Genomic DNA, 17,564 nt, shown 5'->3' with positions numbered 1-17,564 from the left:
CCACAAAGCCTGTGGTGGCGGCAGCCAACACCAGTATATGGCATGGTAAGAAATAACCACTGAGAAATGTCTTTGATTAAAGGCCGAGAGATACTGAAGTTGTTATCCTTATAACAAAAGCCAAATTGTTCTAATACTGAGGCCAAAATTGGATGATCATCAGAATCACCTGGGAAGCATTTCTGGGCTCTCTGCCCAGCAATTTTGTTCAAAAGACTTAAGTTAGAAATCCATAGTTTTTATGAAATTCCTTAGTTAGAAAAGTTTCTCCAATTACCTGTTTACATAAAATTACTGTAAATGATAGGACCATCCTATAGTTCTACAAAATATGAATGTCTCTGGAAGAAAGTTCCTCTTTTCACCTTCTGTTGACTATGACCGAGTGGCATTCCAAAGCACTATTGAAATCCCCTCACAGTGATGGCCTATGTACTCGACCCTGATGCCCTATGAGGGGACTGACCATCGGTCCTTGGTTCTCTATCTTATAAACCATCTGAGTGGGCCAGTTCTGGAGTCTGTACTTCTGATTCAATCTAATGTAAGATATGCTTTGTGTCAGTGTCCTCATCTCTGAAATGGTACAGTCAATAGCTGTATAAATGGGAAAATCCTCAGAATATACATGTTAAACATGCTAAACATATATGTAGTAACAACAGTTGTTACCACTATACAGCAAGGCTCCAACAAGTAATCTGCCCAAACAGCCCACCATATGAAGCATAGGATATATTTTTTAAAACAGGTTAATAATGTTCATCATGTACAGATATAAGTTTGTATTTCTGAATAAATATCTCAATCCCATTTAATGAAGAGAAATATTTACTGGCACAAGGTCTTCTTTTGCATTGAGGTACATAGTAGAATTACAACTCAATGGTCTAACATCTAGCCTGAAAAACACTTCAAATGTGTTTTACTCAAACCAGAGTCAGTGAAACTGTACGCAGAGTCCTAACAAAGAGATGAGTGTGGAGAAGTCTGAAACACTTTAATATAATTACCATAGCAGAAAGAAATACATCCTTTTCTTAAAAATAATCTAATGCAAGAATAGGTTAGACAAATCCTGGCTTGTTATAGTAACAGATAAATAATCCAGTAATTCACAATCTGTCTGAACATTTATTCGTTTTTTGGTATCCTGCATTAAACACACTATTTTTGAAACACATTGAGCCTTGGCAGATTTTTAAAACTTCAGTGACGGGCTTGCCTATTCTTTAGGTAGTAGTACTATGAGTCACCTTGGTCAGTAGTAACTGACATAAACTCAAAAATGTATTAAAATAGTTTATTTTCCAGTGAGTATGTATCTCAATCTAAAACACATTAGTAGGTCATTACACTTTTCTCAACAGCTTTGCATCTGAGCAAGTGAACAATGAAATGATTGTCTAGAACTATGAAGTAATAAATGTATGAACTGAGGCTTATCTTTATTAACACAAGTTTTTTAAAGACATAATTTATCCTGAATTTTCTGCCTATTCAGAGGCTTGATCAAAGTCTGAGTGTATGTATATGTATGGCTTGTATTCCAGTAATTAGGTATTTGTTTTTAAGAAATGAGTGTTAACAGCCAAGCACTGGTAGCTCACACCTGTAATCCTAACTACTCAGGAGGCTGAGATCTGAGGATCATGGTTCAAAGCCAGCCTGGGCAGGAAAGTCCATGAGACTCTTATCTCCAAAAAAACCACTCAGAAAAACAGAAGTGGTGCAGTGGCTCAAGTGGTACAGCACTAGCCTTGAGCTGAAGAGCTGAGGGACAGTTCAGGCCCCATGACTAATTATATATAGATATTTTTTTTGTATTTTCCAAATATATACTGTTTGAATATATGACCTTTTTGTGGCATGAAATGCAGGCTGTGAAGTTCTAGCTCAAAAGTAAAAATGTAAATTTAGAAAATGAAAATATAGCTTACCAAAGATAAGTTTTGTATTTCCAGATTCAAAATTTCATTTTTGCATTCTAGATAATGGTTATTATTCTCATTTCCAGATATTCTGTCTTAATATGGATTATAACAATAATCCCTAATATGACCAAGGAGGACTCTTCTTTTTAAAAAATTTATTTTATTGTAATTGCAGAGGTAATATACAGAGGGGTGACACCTACACAGATAATGATTATATTTCTTTTGGAAAGATGCACAAGAAGGGGAGCCTTCTTGGCCTTTTGGCTAAGATCATGTGTAGTATCTGTTCTTATCAGTGTATTGTCTGACACCTCCTCTATCTGAGGACTGCCAAGGACTAATGATTTGTCTAATCCAGTTAAATTGCCCTCTAATGTAGAAGTTAAATTTTCTTACCACTTTAGAGCTGTATTTTCAGTCATTATTTTGTATTTATTTTAGTTCAATGCATAGTTTACCTAAGTTAATCAAGAGTTTAGTTAAACAAAGAAATGAGACTGAGGCAGGGAAATCATCTAAATGAAGTAATTTGTTTAATTTACTGGATAAAATTTCCAATAACAATTGAGTTCAACTGCCTGATTGTCAATGAGCATTCTCCAAGTTCAATATGTGATCTAAGTATAAAAGCATAACATAAATTAATGATATTCTTTCTCATTGTACTAGTATGATATAAGGACACAAGACATTTCTCTTTTTTTCACTTTTTTTAAAATTTTATTTTATTTTATTTGTGAACATACTGTACAGAGAGGTTACAATTACATGGGCAAGATAATGCGTACATTTTTTACAAAGCATTGCAGCCTCCTCCTTTGGTTTACCCTTCACATCCCTTCCCAGCCTCCCCCCTCCCCCCCTATTTTGTTTCTTATACTCATACTAGAGTTTTTTTTAATTGTATTTTATTTTATTTGAGAACATACTGTACAGAGGGGCTACAATTACATGGGCAGGATAATGCATACATTTCTTACCAAGCATTGCAGCCTCCTCCTTTGTTTACCCTTCACTTCCCTTCCCCGCCTCCCCCCACAAGACATTTCTTAAAGCTAACAATCCCAGTTCATTTTCTGGATGAGCAAAGAAAATCAAGTTCTTTTGTAAGCCTACAGCAAGCATCATATTTATGGTCATCATATATTATTCAACTCATGTTTCTTTATTTAAATATTAAATAATTCACTATTATTTAGCATAAAATAGATGCTGGCATTATTTTGACTATATGGTACCAAGTTAATATAAAAGAAGAAAATTATGAATTCTCATGACAGATGTCTCACTTCCAAAGGAGAGCAGAGTACTTTTCAAAACATATATTTCAAATAGTTTATCTGGTTTTGAAAGCCCTTAACTTCTTCATATAAGGCAATTATTTCAATGAGCGTTTGTCAGTTCCCTTCTTCTATGTGGAAGCCAGCGGCATTTTCTGGCCTCAAAACTGTCTTATGTCCTTTTAGTATACATTTCCCTGACCCAATTCTGTCCTGCCAAGAGCTTCCAACGGCTGCCCAGCAGGGTCTCAGAGTTGACAAGTATAATGTTGAATGAAACATATATGTGCTATAAGGAAACCAAATTCAAAGGTATCTTTTTCCCTAGAAAAATCCTGTCATCTTGTTTTTCATTTGTTTAGGCTTATTTTCCCCAAGAGTAAGGCTAACTATAATAGCCCAACTGATGACATTACTTGATACTGAAATGAAAAAGTATAATGTGTCCTAATTCCCATTAGGAAAAGAGGACTATCAACAACTATAAGCATTACTGATGCAGTATGGGAAAGATATTTACTAAAACCACACTACTCAGTATGAGCCATTCTCTAATGACAACTTATTAATAAAGTCTAGTCTAGCACTTAATGGTATCTTCTATATTCTAGTAGAAGCACCTCAAATGAACACACACACACACACACACACACACACACACACACACACACACTTTTCTAAGGCAGCAGTCCTTTGAATGCAATGATTATGCATCATGGAAACTACGTCCTCATGATGAATTTCCTCCAGCTATTCATTCTTGCCATATCCTGCACAGTTCTATAAAGTATGTACTTTAAAGCCAGTGTATCTTTTTTAAATGTACTATTTACCTAAGATAGAAGGGGACCGCTGGATTTAGAGCTACGGTTTCAAGGAACCAATTTCCTTTGCTGCTTAATTTATTTTTGTGACCTTCTCCAGTCCCAAGAACCCTGACAAGTTCAAGAATGAAAAGTCCTGGAAATTTTCTAGAATTGAGGTAGAATTTTGATCAGTATTAGCTTGTATCATACTTGCTTATTTAAAGGGTGTATTAATACCTCCCTGTCCCATTATGTTCCTTCCAGCAAATCTCAAAATACAGGTGTAGATGGCATATAAACATGAATTATGTGTGTTTATAGTATACGTCTTATATCACCTCATCTCTCAAATCCATCTCCCTTTCTAGAAGCATCCTACTACTAACCTATTCCTTTCTTTCAGAGTCTAGCTGACCTCCGTAACCCTTTCTTACCTTACTAAACAATAATCCAAACTAAATTATCACAGAAGTTATTTGACTTAAACTTGTTCTATCTTCTGTTTGGTCAGTGTTAATATTCTTCCCCTGGACCTCTTTATCCTTCTTTTGTCTAATTCTAACAATTATCCTGCTCTGAGAAAACCTCAATAATTCCACTTAGAGCTACCTGGTAGATTTCCATAGGTGCTAAATATTTCTCTTAAAATTTTGAAAAGGTGAACTGGAGAAAACGAGATCCCTCTCTTCCTAGAATATGGCCTAGATAGAATTCACAGAAAACAGCATGATACCTACAGAGTTCAAGGAAGGGATATATGGTGCTGTCATTTTTAAGTCTGTTTTTTTATTTGTGGATTTGAAATGTTAGAACAATGAAGAGTTTGATTTTTTATTTGTGGATTTTGAAATGTTAGACATCACCTAGATATTTCCCACACCTGGTTAGGTATTTGAATGTGGAGCTCAAGGAAGGAGAAGACTTGGAAATACACATTTTGGAGTCACTAGCATACATTTTAGAGTCATTAGTACTAAGGGACTACATTTTTAAATTAAAGTGGTAGCATTCTTTTGGAATTTTAGAAATTTATTTTAAAGGTTTTGGTGTTTATAGGTACTCCTAAAATTCAGTTCATGGAAACTAAGATCACCAGACTAAATGCTATGAGAAGAAAACTTATTTGTGTTTTTCAATATATCTAAACTATAATTATAAACATTCATGTATATATTCATGTATGATTTTACTATGTATCTTATTTTCTTCAAGAAATACAACTATTATGGATATCAAGCAAAGATTAACTTTGTTGTTATTGAAAAAATCACCATTAATCACAGTTTTGGAAAACCATGTCATCAGTGGTAAGATAGCACTTTTAAAAGTCAACATTAAATACAACATTTCATTAGTTTGCATTTGTAGAGGACAGGTTCACATATCTGCAACATTTTCTTATGTCTTTATGTACATCTGTATATTTTATGTCTTCCAGTATAGATGAGTCTGAGAATTTGCAACTCAATCATGGTATTTCATTATACATGATTATTTCTGCAATGTAATTCAATATAAGAAAGTATGTAGATAAATCAAATTTTTGTGTGTGCAAGTACCAGGCCTTGAATTCAGGGTCTGGGTGATACTCCTAAGCATTTTTGCTCAAGGCTACCACTCTAGCCACAGCTTTCCTGGCTTTTTGGTGGTTAGAGATAAAGGTCTCATAGACTTTCTTGCCCAGGCTGGTGAACTGTAATCTTAAGATGTCAGCCTCCTGGGTATCTATAATTACAGGCATGAACCACTAGTGCCTGGTTCAAATTTTTTATTTTAATCTTAAGAGGTTAAAGGAAGAATCACAAGAGTGATCTTGGGTCTAATCACAAAAGGTTGATTATATAAACAGGTTTTAGGTCTAATAAAATGGAGCTATGGAGTAAACTGACTGAAGAAGACAAGAGGATGGAGCTCCGAGGCAATCCAACATTTCACAGTGAGGAATATGATTAGTGTAGTACGCAGCAGCCACGGGGCTCTGACAAGAACAGGAAACTATGATGTTTTAAAAACCAGGCAAATAAAAATGTTTAGAAAGAAGCATCTAATTTGTTGTGGCTCAAGTTAGATAATGACTGAGAAGTTTACTCATGGATCAACTTAGATGAGGAATGAGAAGCAAACATTATACTCAGCTGATAAAGAGCCCATAGATTCTTTGAAACAGCTTCAGGTGACTGACAGTGGCAAAAGCTGGACTTGGGGTAAATGGAAAGAAAATGTGAAGTAATAGGGACTAGATTTCTCTTCCCCCATGAAAGAATAAAAATAGATGAAATATGTACAAAGAGGTCTGTACGTGGTTTTTTGTTGAGGCAGTTTAAACTCAGGATGGTCTAGGTTACAGAAGAACTGGACTAGCAAATACAATTTTTTTACATTACTTTCTGGCTGAGAAAACAAAGCCACTGTGAACTGTGAGACTCACATATCATTTTCATTGATCAAAACAAGAAGAGAAAATAGATGAATATTTTGACAATAAGCAAAGTTACTTTATAGTAAAACATTAAGTCTAGAAATACAGTAAGGAATTTGCCAGATACTTCATATTTGGAGTGTCTAGAAAAATTCAAGATAAACGAATATACTCAACTAAGAAAAACATGATTAGATTAAGCAGCAAATAAAGAACAGTTGATAGCTTTACTTTAGCTAGAGTAAAGAGTAAAGAATACAAGCAATGGCTTTTGGCGGCTCTGTCTCTTCTTTTGGTGACACTGGGCTTTTTAACCCAGGGCTTCCTGGGGCTGTGTCTGGAACCATGCCACTTAAACTGGGGGAATACAGTGGTAAGAGCTCAGCCTAGCAAGCACAAGGACCTGAGCTCAGACTCCAGTACCACCAAGAGAAAGAAAAAAAGCTTTACTTAAAAGCATACAATATTCTTTAAAATATATAACTCAAATATCAGTTATTCCTTATTCTTGGCTGTTTCTATGGAGTTCATGTTGGAAAGATAAAGAATATAGCTGTTTGGGAAAGCAAGCTAACTGTTGACTGACATTTTATATGCTTCTGGAACAGTCTCCATGACCCTTTGTACTCTATGAACTCATCTGGGAAGTCATGTAGATTCCCACCTGAAGGAAAGTCAACAGGGCACCCACACAGCTGTGTTCTGCTTCCAATATGGTGATTGTAGGCTCAAATAAGTCATACTCTGAACACTGAAATTCACCCAAATATTATAGGAGCAATTCACTCAAACTGCAGGTCACTGTCGTCTGAATATAGTTCTATAAGTGACCAAGAAGAAAATGTCATTATATGGCACTATTAATCTAGGGTCGGTTTACCTAATTGGTAAATATACAGAGTGCCTCATATGATGGGAGCCATGGTCTGCTGTAGGAAGAAGTACCAAACCTTCTTGTTTGTTCTCAGTGGTATTTCTAGCACATTAAAACACTGCAGCAGCATTAATCATTCTCTTTGGGCATGGAGAAAAGCCTGTTTACAAACACAAATAATAGTTTTGAGAGTAGAGGACTACTCAGCAGAATGATGGTAAATGAAAGAAACTTGAATCTTGATTTACTGGGCAACATCAGCAAGATGGCTGACGAGAGGAGCCTGACACACTTCCTTCCATTAGTAAGGTTCCCCACCTTCAGTGTGTGATGGAGAAGGCCAGAGTGCAGTTAACATAGGGTAGAGAGGCCACAGAGCACTCAGACTCGGGAGGGCCTTCTAAAGAAGAAAGCAAAACTCAGCTAAGAGCATAAAAGTTGTTGTGGGAGATAGTGGGGGGAGGATACATGGAAGGATAGTGGTCATTGAAGAATTGGTATTTGCTAAGAGAAATGATCTTCAGTGTAACTGCCACAAAAATAATACTTAAGCTGGGTGCTGGTGGCTCATGCCTGTAAGCCTAGTTACCCAGGAGTTGAATTCTGAGGATTGAAGCTATCCTAGGCAGGAAAGTTCATGAGATTCTTATCTCCAACTAACCAGCAAAAAGCCAGAATTGGCTTGAGAGATTGAACTGTGGCTCAAGTGGTAGAGTGTCAGCTTTGAGCATAACAACCAAGGGACAGTGCACAGGCTCTGAGTTCAAGCCCCTGTTCCAGCACAAAGAAAACTACATGGGAAACAATGTATATTCTAATTAGCTTGTGATAATCACTACAAGAACATAACGTATTGTATATCTTGATTTTGAACAAATTTTGTTAAGTATACTTCAATAAAACTAGAAAGAGGGAAATACCTTCTTCATATGACTTCCTGCCCAAAGCAGTTATTTCCTGCCCATGTTAGCTAGTCTCAAATGGTTCTTGCCTGTAGTTCTGTCCTGCTACAATACATTTTCCACACTTCAGACTGAACCTCCTAAAATGTAAATGAGATCACATCTTGACTCTGCTTTAAAATTCATACTTGGTTCAAGGATCAAGTCTACTCTTTACCATAACATCCAGGATCTGAGTGCATGTTGGTTCTCTGAATTGTGTCCCAGGACATACAAATGACAGGGTGGGAAGAGGAGGAGCACAAGGAAGGCAGAGGAATTTGAACAGGGCGTTCACAAGAGTGACTACTGTCTTTTGCAGCACAGGCATCATCTGCATACAAGGCAGTGCTCAGGGATTCAGGGTCCTTAGCTATGTACTAGAGAGGGCAGACACAAGGTTTCCTTTTTTGCAATGTACATCTGAAAAAGAAACTACAACAGGAGTCCATGAAATACAGGGCCATACAGTAAACTTCCTACATGAGGCAGAAACAAATCTCACTGGGTAAAGGTGATATAAAGTTCCTTGGGTGTCCCTGAAGAGGTGGTCCATGACTTCACATGAAATATTTATACTGTGGGAATCTGAATGGAGAAGAAAAACATGACCTGATTTTTGTACTACACAAATAGGAGCACACAAGAAAAATCAACTCAAGTGACTAAATTTCCAACTCAGAATATTTGGAAGTTAGAGTATAAAAGGCCAACACAGAAAACTATTTTACCAATATGCCTCTATGCTCAAATTTATGAAGTCTTCTAAATGCGTATGGCCAGAAGAGAACAGACTGTGTTAGTGACTAAACTCTGAGTCATCTCTTCACTCTGCACATGGAGCCTGATGCCACAATTTATCACTTTTTCTTTACAATGCCTCCTCAATCTACTCCTCTTCTTCTAATAGCCATTGTTTATGACACTGTGGTTTACAACATCAGTGGAGTTTAATATCCAACACCAGGTCACTGCTTTAGATTAATAAAACTGGCAACTAGGGATCTTAGGAAACCAGCTCAACATCAAAATTATATCCAGATCACTACAAAGCAGGCTTCTCAGGAACATGCTTTCAATCTTTTTCTTTATATATTTTTTCACTTCTAGTACATTTTTAAATTAAGTAGAATTTTCCTTGAAAGTCTCTCTCATATCCGTGTTTTCCTTTTTTAAATTCCACGGTGCACATCTCCTAACTTCTCACAAAGAGGTCACTGCAAATAACTCCTTATGAGGTTTTTTTTTCACTCTTATATTTTACTATTCTGATTTCTTAGTCACAGAATTGTCAGATGTTCCTTAAAAGGGCATATTTCATCATTATGCAAAATTGTTCTGAATCTGTTTTTACTCTCAGTTTTAGGGTTTTGTGTGACCCCATGAAATGCAGACATTGTTCCTGACTTCTCCCTATCTGCTGTCATCCCTGTTTAAACTATCTCTGTGTCGACGCTTAAGTCCAAGACATCAGCATGTCTTTCACAGACTATAGCAAGCCTATAAAATCTCCTGACTGCTACTTCCAGGGAAAGCACAGTAATTGAGAGCATACATAACTGTGTAAACCTGGCCAAACTGACCTGCCAGTGCCATGTTACTTTCCTTCTTGAACTAGGGGCATTACCAGTGTCTACTTCATAGTGCTGTCCTAAGGATTAAATGAGTTGGCATTTGCAAACTATGAAGAACACTGAATGGCACACAGTAAGTGTCCAGCTGTATAGGTGGTGTCTTGATGACAGTAGAATGATGATTATCTCTCAATTTACTGAATACATGAAAATCACATAGTTGTTTTTTTTTAAATCACATTTGGTTATATTCTTGCTTACAACTCTCCAGTTCTATTCACTGTACTTTCAAGCAAATCCAAATTCTCTACTCAGACTTTCTCTACTCAGAATAACTCAGATTCTTGGAGTCAAAGCAGACACCTTGAAAACATTACAGGATGGAATAGGAGAAACCCTAGGTCTCCTTGGCACAGGCCGAAATTTTCTTAATAGAGACCCAGAAGCACAACAAATCAAAGAAAGTTTGGACAAATAGGATTGCATGAAGTTGCAGAGCTTCTGCATGGCAAAGGACATAGCTAGCAAGATCAATAGAAAGCCCACGGATTGGGAGAAGATCTTCACTAGCCACACAACGGACAAGGATCTCATATCTAAAATATACCTGGAATTCAAAAAATTAAATCCCCCAACAACAAATCCTCAAACAAACAACTGCCCGATTAACAAATGGTTAAATAGAGACTTCTCTGAAGAGGAAATAAGAATGGCCAATAAACACATGAAGAAATGCTCAACCTCTCTAGCCTTAAAAGAAATGCAAATCAAAACAACATTGAGATACCACCTCACCCCAGTTAGAATGGCTATAATCAGGAAATCTAATAACAAAAGATGCTGGAGGGGATGTGGCCAAAAGGGAACCCTACTGCATTGTTGGTGGGAATATAAACTTGTTCAACCACTTTGGAAAGCAGTATGGAGGTTCCTCAAAAGACTCCACATAGAGCTCCCCCATGACCCAGCAGTCCCACTTTTGGGCATTTACCCACATGATCACAAATAAGACCATACTAAAGCTACCAGCACAACCATGTTTATTACAGTATTATTTACCATAGCTAAGATATGGAACCAACCCAGATGCCCCTCAGTGGATGAATGGATCAAGAAAATGTGGTATATATACACAATGGAATTCTATTCCTCCATCAGAAAGAATGATATTGCCCCATTTGTTAGGAAATGGAAAGACTTGGAAAAAAGTATATGAAGTGAAGTAAGCCAGGCCCATAGAAACGTAGGTCCCATGGTTTCCCTTATTTGCAATAACTAGTATATGTCTGAGACAAGCAGAAAAGGTCAGATAAGATGATGTTAAGCTAAATGAACCCCAAGATAAGGACAAGTGGTATTTTCTTTCTTGCTATTGTTTCAAATGTATTTATAAGGTACCACGGATTTTTTGTTGCTTTGTATGTCCTTCTCCCACAGTATAACCCCTGTTTTCACTGTATTTGATGATGGTATAATTTGGGGAGGGGAAGGGAAAACACAATATGTTTAAATAGGGAAACAGGTTGACCCATTGCAACAATGAGATGTACAAGACGCTAGGTCTAAAAATGAACTTTACAATTTAGGCGAGGAGGGGGGGAGATAGGAGGGAAGGGATAGGAGGGGAAAAACAAAGGAGGAGGCAACAATGCTTGATAAGAAATGTACTCATTTCCTTGCTCATGTAATTGTAACCCCTCTGTACAGTATTTTCACAATAAAAAACTTTTTTTAAAAAAAGAATGACTCAGATTCTGCCTGTCTAATTCACCTTGAGCCATTTTCAACCTTTGTTGCTCTGCTCCAGTTTTCATACTCCATGAAACTCTTTCCGTGTTTCCTATTTATTCCACACCCTATCCATTGTCTGGCTACTTTAGGCCTTGGCTTCAAAGGCAACTCCTCAGTGATTATCTCTTAGCAGATCTACTTGAAATTTCTAACTCTAATCTACACAGCTGTGGCAGCCAGTATTTGTTATTATTACTATTACCAAAAACTTGCTTCTATTATTTATTTGTTTACTTTCAGTTTGACCTGCTGTACAAACTAGTATGAGCTTGAAGAAAAGGTTCACATTTGTCTTCCATAGCACTGAAAACACAGGACTGGGGTGATTGGTACATGATACGCACACTGTTGTTCTTCTGGAACTGTCTACAGTGGCTTTATTTCACCCAGTTAACCATCTCCTTTCCCAGATTCTCTCCTTTATTGAGTTTGGCACTTGAATCAATGTCCATCAATCTCTTACATGTCAGCTTAGTTCAAGGGAGCTGAGTGATTCAATACTTCTGCATTGTTCTGTCCACATTCTGGTGAAGATGCATATCCTTTAAGGAGACATCTATGAAAACGCTGGCCTCACTGATCTTTACATCTTGGCATATATGATTTTGCATTATTCATCCACATTCAATCCTTCTGTATATAGCAATGCCATCATCTATCATACGTATTTTTATAAGGTATATTACATCTAAAGCAACCCTAAAGGTTTAGAATTAGATACATATATTTCTTAATCTTCTCCAATCTATATACATTATCTATATATAAGCAATAAAATTCTGACTATGGAGGACATATGAAAGCATTTTCTGTGAGAATTCTGAATGGTTAGCATCTGCTTCTATCAAAATTGGGTCAGAAACTAATGTTTGCTGGGCTTGGTGCTTCTTCTCTCAAACTAATGCTTAAGGGATTGTTTAGTCATGGATTATTACTAAAAAGTGTTTTTGCTAAGATCTGGATTGATAAATTACTTAGAAAAAGAAAGTCAAATAGTAATTCATGCTTGGTGTTTATTTAATTCAAGCTAGTTCCTTTTTTTAAAGCCTGTTTCAGTACAAGCACCTGCAATCTAAATATCAGTGTTGGTGACTCATGCTTATTTGTCTAATGAGAAGTTTGAGGTCAAAAGTAGGTTTTATTAATACTGTGACCCTTTAAACCAAGGAGGACTTGTATGTGGGACCAGGGCTGTTTTCTCAGCCTTTCATGTCAATACAAAGGTTGACAAAGCCTTAGCAGCTTCTCTTACATTATGACTTCACTCTAGGACCCTTTGAGTGTAATTCATGCTCAACATTCACACTCAGCAAAACAAATGGGCAGTCAGTTCTGAGTAGGGTACTGCCCCAGATGACGCTTTGATACAAAAGATGGACAGGGCTGGTGACTTTAAGATCCACTGCACAATTCTGAAAACCTTAGCTCATCCTCCTCTGACAGAAGCATGCATAGTGATCTCAAGTTAAGGTTCTCATCTACCTAATTCATATTTCTTCTAATTGTCAAACTTAATAAAACTATGTCCACAAATATGTCATCAATTGCAAGAACAGACCATTGCTGAGTATAGATACTACCAATTAAGTTGTGTTATAATGCTTTTCTTCATTTGAAGTTTTATATTATTAAAAGAACTAATCTAAATTTGTTTTGTTTTTGTCAGTCGTGGGGCTTGAACTCTGGACATGGGCACTGTCCCTCAGGACTTCAGCTCAAGGTGAGCACTCTACCACTTGAGCCACAGTGCCACTTCTGGTTTTCTGAGTGGTTTATTGGAGATAAGAGACTCATGGACTTTTCCTTGTTTGGGCTGGCTTTGAACCATGATCCTCAGATCTCAGCCTCTTGAGTAGCTAGGATGACAGGCGTGAGCCACCAGCATCCGGCTATTTTTATTTTTTTATTTTTATATACCACTGAATAGAGTAAATATAAGCCAAATAAATTAAAGAGTATTTCTAAATTTTTCTCAATACATATTCCTGATTACTGATCAAAAATTATAGTTATCGAGGTAGTTAATTTCTTATGTATATATATTTGTCGTTTGTGAAACAGTAATTTAAAAATTTTCTTCACTACCATCTTTAATATTTCTCTGTAAAAAAAATTCTGCAGTCCCAGAAGCCAGCAGCTCAAGCCTATAAAACACTAGCTATTCAGAAAGCTGAGATGTGAGCATCACAGTTCAAAGCCAGCCCAAGCAGGAAAGTATGTGAGATTCTTTTCTCCATTTAACCACCAAAAAGCCAGAAAAAAGAGCTGTGGCTCAAGTAGTAGAGTGCTAAGCTTGGGCAAAAAATCTCAGGAACAGTGCGCAGTCCCTGGGTTCAAGCCCTAGAACCTACATTAAAAAATTCCTGCAAAAAATTCCTGTATCTATATTCATCAAGCTCATCAGATGTGCTTCGGTCACAGAAATTTCATGAAACATTCTGATCTCATACACTGCAATATAAAAGAACTACACTTCTTATAAATGATGAAATGTATCACATTATATGATGTAAACTGGTTTCTAACAAATATGTGTTCTAGCTATACATATAAAAGGAAAATAAAGCCGGGCACCAGTGGCTCACGCCTGTAATCCTAGCTACTTAGGAGGCTGAGATCTGAAGATCACGGTTCAAAGCTAGCCTGGGCAGGAAAGTCCATGAGACTCTTATCTCCAATGAACCACTAGAAAACAGAAAGTGGTGCTGTGGCTCAAGCAGTAGAGTGCTCATCTTGAGCTGAAGAGCTGAGGGACAGTGCCCAGGCCCAGAGTTCAAGTCCCATGACTGACCAAAAAAAAAAAAAAGAAAAAGGGAAAATAACCCTGCATTTATCCACAAGGATCTATAAGGATTATGTTAGCCTCATGTAGGCAAGTAAATGATATACAGTAAACTCCTAAGCTTTAAACTCTCCCAAAAATGTGATGATTCACATCAGATCCTAGTGAGGTACTAGTGAGAAATGTGTTCCCTCTCAAAAGTTCCCAGTGTCTGCTGTCTATTGTGTCTAAGGAAAAGGACTCAAAGTGAAACAGTAATTTTGAGACTGCTCACAGAATCAGCTTTGCCAAGAACTTAAATTCAGCATCATGAGGCCCTGGAGGCAATCAAGAATTATTGTACAGATAAGATATAAGATATAAGATAGCATCTTATACAGGGCTTACCATGGGTAAAATGGTTACCTGCCATCCTTTATTGAAAATGAGTTACTGAAAGTATCATGTTCATTTCTACACATCCATTGTTTTGCACACACGTCAGAGTTGAGGAGCTGTCTCAATGAACCTTTAAAGAAAAGGTTAACTCTTGATCTAGAAGACAGGTGGTTAAGTGCCAGGAAAGGAACACTATGCTTCAAATTTCATCTTCAACACAGACTTAATGTAGTGACAGCATGAAAAAGACTGTCTTCTTAAGCATATAGACAAATGTAATCTCATTTTCCATATTTATTCATATTCAGTATTCATATCATTTATTAGCATAAAATGTGTATACTTATACACATATGCAGATTTTTAGAAAAAAGTGACTTTTATTCTGCTATCAATAGTAGACCTGCAGACATTTCAATAAATTGTACATTCACTCATTTACTTTGTTAGCTATGAAGAATACTTCAGCTAGCATTTGACTTATTTCTGTTCCCTAAAAACCTTGTTTAGAATGTTTGGGCTCAAGCTTCAAACTTTCAACATTCTTAAAGATTCTGTCACAAAATCCTTATCTAAACCTTCACTGATGCCATACTAATAAACACATCTTGCAGGGACTAACACTCCATCAATGCAAGCAGGCTATGTGAGTTCCATTAATAAAAACAAAATTTAAATATGGCTTCTATCTTTACCACCAAATTTAGGATTATGAATAGTCCCTTTTTAGGATATAATCTATCATTATGAGCAACTGAAAGTTTCTGAATAATTGTACTCTTCTCTTAGCACAAACACCCACGTACACCAAGCAAATCAGGGTTTACATTAACAGGACAGCTGCCAGTCTCCAAAGAATCAACATAAATAAATCAAGCATTTAGCTCACAAAAGAAAAATAAATCCAGTAGGATTTAAATAGTGCCTTGAGATTTCTCACAAGACTTTACAGAAAAACTTACCACACATATGAACTAGATTTGGGGATATTCAGAGATATCCAAAATAATGTGCTAACCTACTGCAAGAATGCCTCAGTGTAAAATTGTCTATGGAGTTAATATTCCACCTTGCTAATATTTTATAGTCAGACCTTACAGGAATAAAAACATCCTAAAATTCAATTCACTAAATGAGTCCTTCAATTATGCTCTTAAAAAGTATTCTGAACTCTTAATTGATTCTGTAAATGTTCCAACAGAAAGCTTTATGTATGCTAATAGGATACTGGCCAGCAAGAGTCCCCAGCAATTTTGCCCGGGGGGGGGGGGTGAAGGGGGGGAGGAGGGAAGGGGGGAGGGGGGAGTAAACCTAAAAGCACTGTTGGCAGCCATCCCTACTGAGGTTTGCCTAAGCTGGAAATAATGCTTTTAAATCCTGAAACTGGCAAAAAGTCTTCAGATAGTTACATTTTCCAACATTTCATTTTCTCTCAGCTTTGTATAACACTTTGGTTCCTTTACTTTTAACCCAAAATAAAATAAACTTATTGAAGAGTCAGGAGAAAACATAAAAGATATGAGAGCGTGTGCGTGCGTGTGTGTGCGTGTGTACACACACGCACACACACACACACACAAGCGCAGCTCTCGAACATTCAAAAAGAGAAAACAGAAGTACATAAATAAAATAATATAGGATGGACCTAAAAACAAAGACTATAAAGGAAGTGAGACAGAATGGGTAAGGAGGAGTAAGACAAAGGCAGCGCCCACAGGGAGCAGAACTCCCAACTGCAAGACCTAATAGACACTACAATACATTAACAAGGTCCTTGGAGGAGGTGTAAAATGCCTTGTTCCTGGAAATGTTTACACAAAAGCTGGGTAAACTGATTCAGACAAGTTATTTAATTGACATCTCTAGATGTCCTTCCAACTTTGGTCCCATGATCTGGTACCTGAGATGAGGTCATGCAAAAAAGTGAAAATAAAGCTCATGCTTATGTGAAGTGCACACACAGCATTCTGCCAAAGGACTCTATTCCAAAATGGCATGGACTCAACCTTCTGCTTGTGATCATTTATTAAGTGCTAGGGAATGACTCAGCCTCATTCTATACACAACTGTGTTCTGGCTTCCTTTAGTCTATATTCAATTTGCTTATATTCCAAATCATATAAATATCTAATCAGCTCTCCAATAATCTTATTAAAATACCATTTTTAGAGACTTCACTAGATTATTACTATATAGTCTAAATGACAGGCCATGTATAATTTAAATCAACTATGATTTCTCTCAAATTTTACAAAGTACTCCATTCTAAAGTAATTTTGCTCTATAGCATGAGATATACTTTCTGAAGAAACAGTATACATATCCAGTCATCTGAATTTTCAGCAGGACATGTTTCAGGTTCCTTGTGTCTGTCAAACATGCAATAACTATTTGTGTTAATTTGCAAATCATGGAATTTAGAATAGGGTTCTGACACCAATTCTGTGGTAGCAGAATTTGTGGTACTACTCTATAATTTGCAGACCCATTTCATTAGTAACATTTTGAATGCCTATGTTTAACTATATATGTAGCATAAAGCTTTGCAGAATTCTGACCTGGTAGAAATTTCCAGCTAGGTTGTATTATGTATTATTTCCCACTATCATATTTTGTGAGTGTGTGTATGTACATGCACACTCAAGCCTAGGCACTCTCCCTGAGCTTCTTTTAATCAAGGCTACCACTATACCACTTGAGCCACAGTTCCACTTCCCACTTTTTTGGTGGTTAATTAGAGGTAAGTGTCTCATGGGCTTTCCTTTTGTAGGATGGCTTCTAA

The 17,564-nt window shown here is 36.8% G+C and overlaps 1 protein-coding gene and 1 pseudogene across 1 annotated transcript in view; one reads left to right on the top strand and one right to left on the bottom strand.

The window, feature by feature from the left end:
• Positions 1-17,564, bottom strand: part of LOC138820488 (uncharacterized) — a 110,051-nt gene that overhangs the window by 72,782 nt on the left and 19,705 nt on the right. The gene's annotated exons all lie outside the window — the stretch shown is intronic.
• LOC138820505 (U2 spliceosomal RNA) lies at positions 2,182-2,360 on the top strand (annotated as a pseudogene).

The sequence above is a fragment of the Dipodomys merriami genome, unplaced genomic scaffold, assembly GCF_024711535.1.
Source record: "Dipodomys merriami isolate MVZ:Mamm:240054 unplaced genomic scaffold, mDipMer1.0.p SCAF_89, whole genome shotgun sequence".
In the NCBI taxonomy this organism is placed as follows: Eukaryota; Metazoa; Chordata; class Mammalia; order Rodentia; family Heteromyidae; genus Dipodomys; species Dipodomys merriami.
The sequence above is the reverse complement of the archived record's forward strand: the minus strand, read 5'-3'. Positions and strand labels throughout refer to the sequence as shown.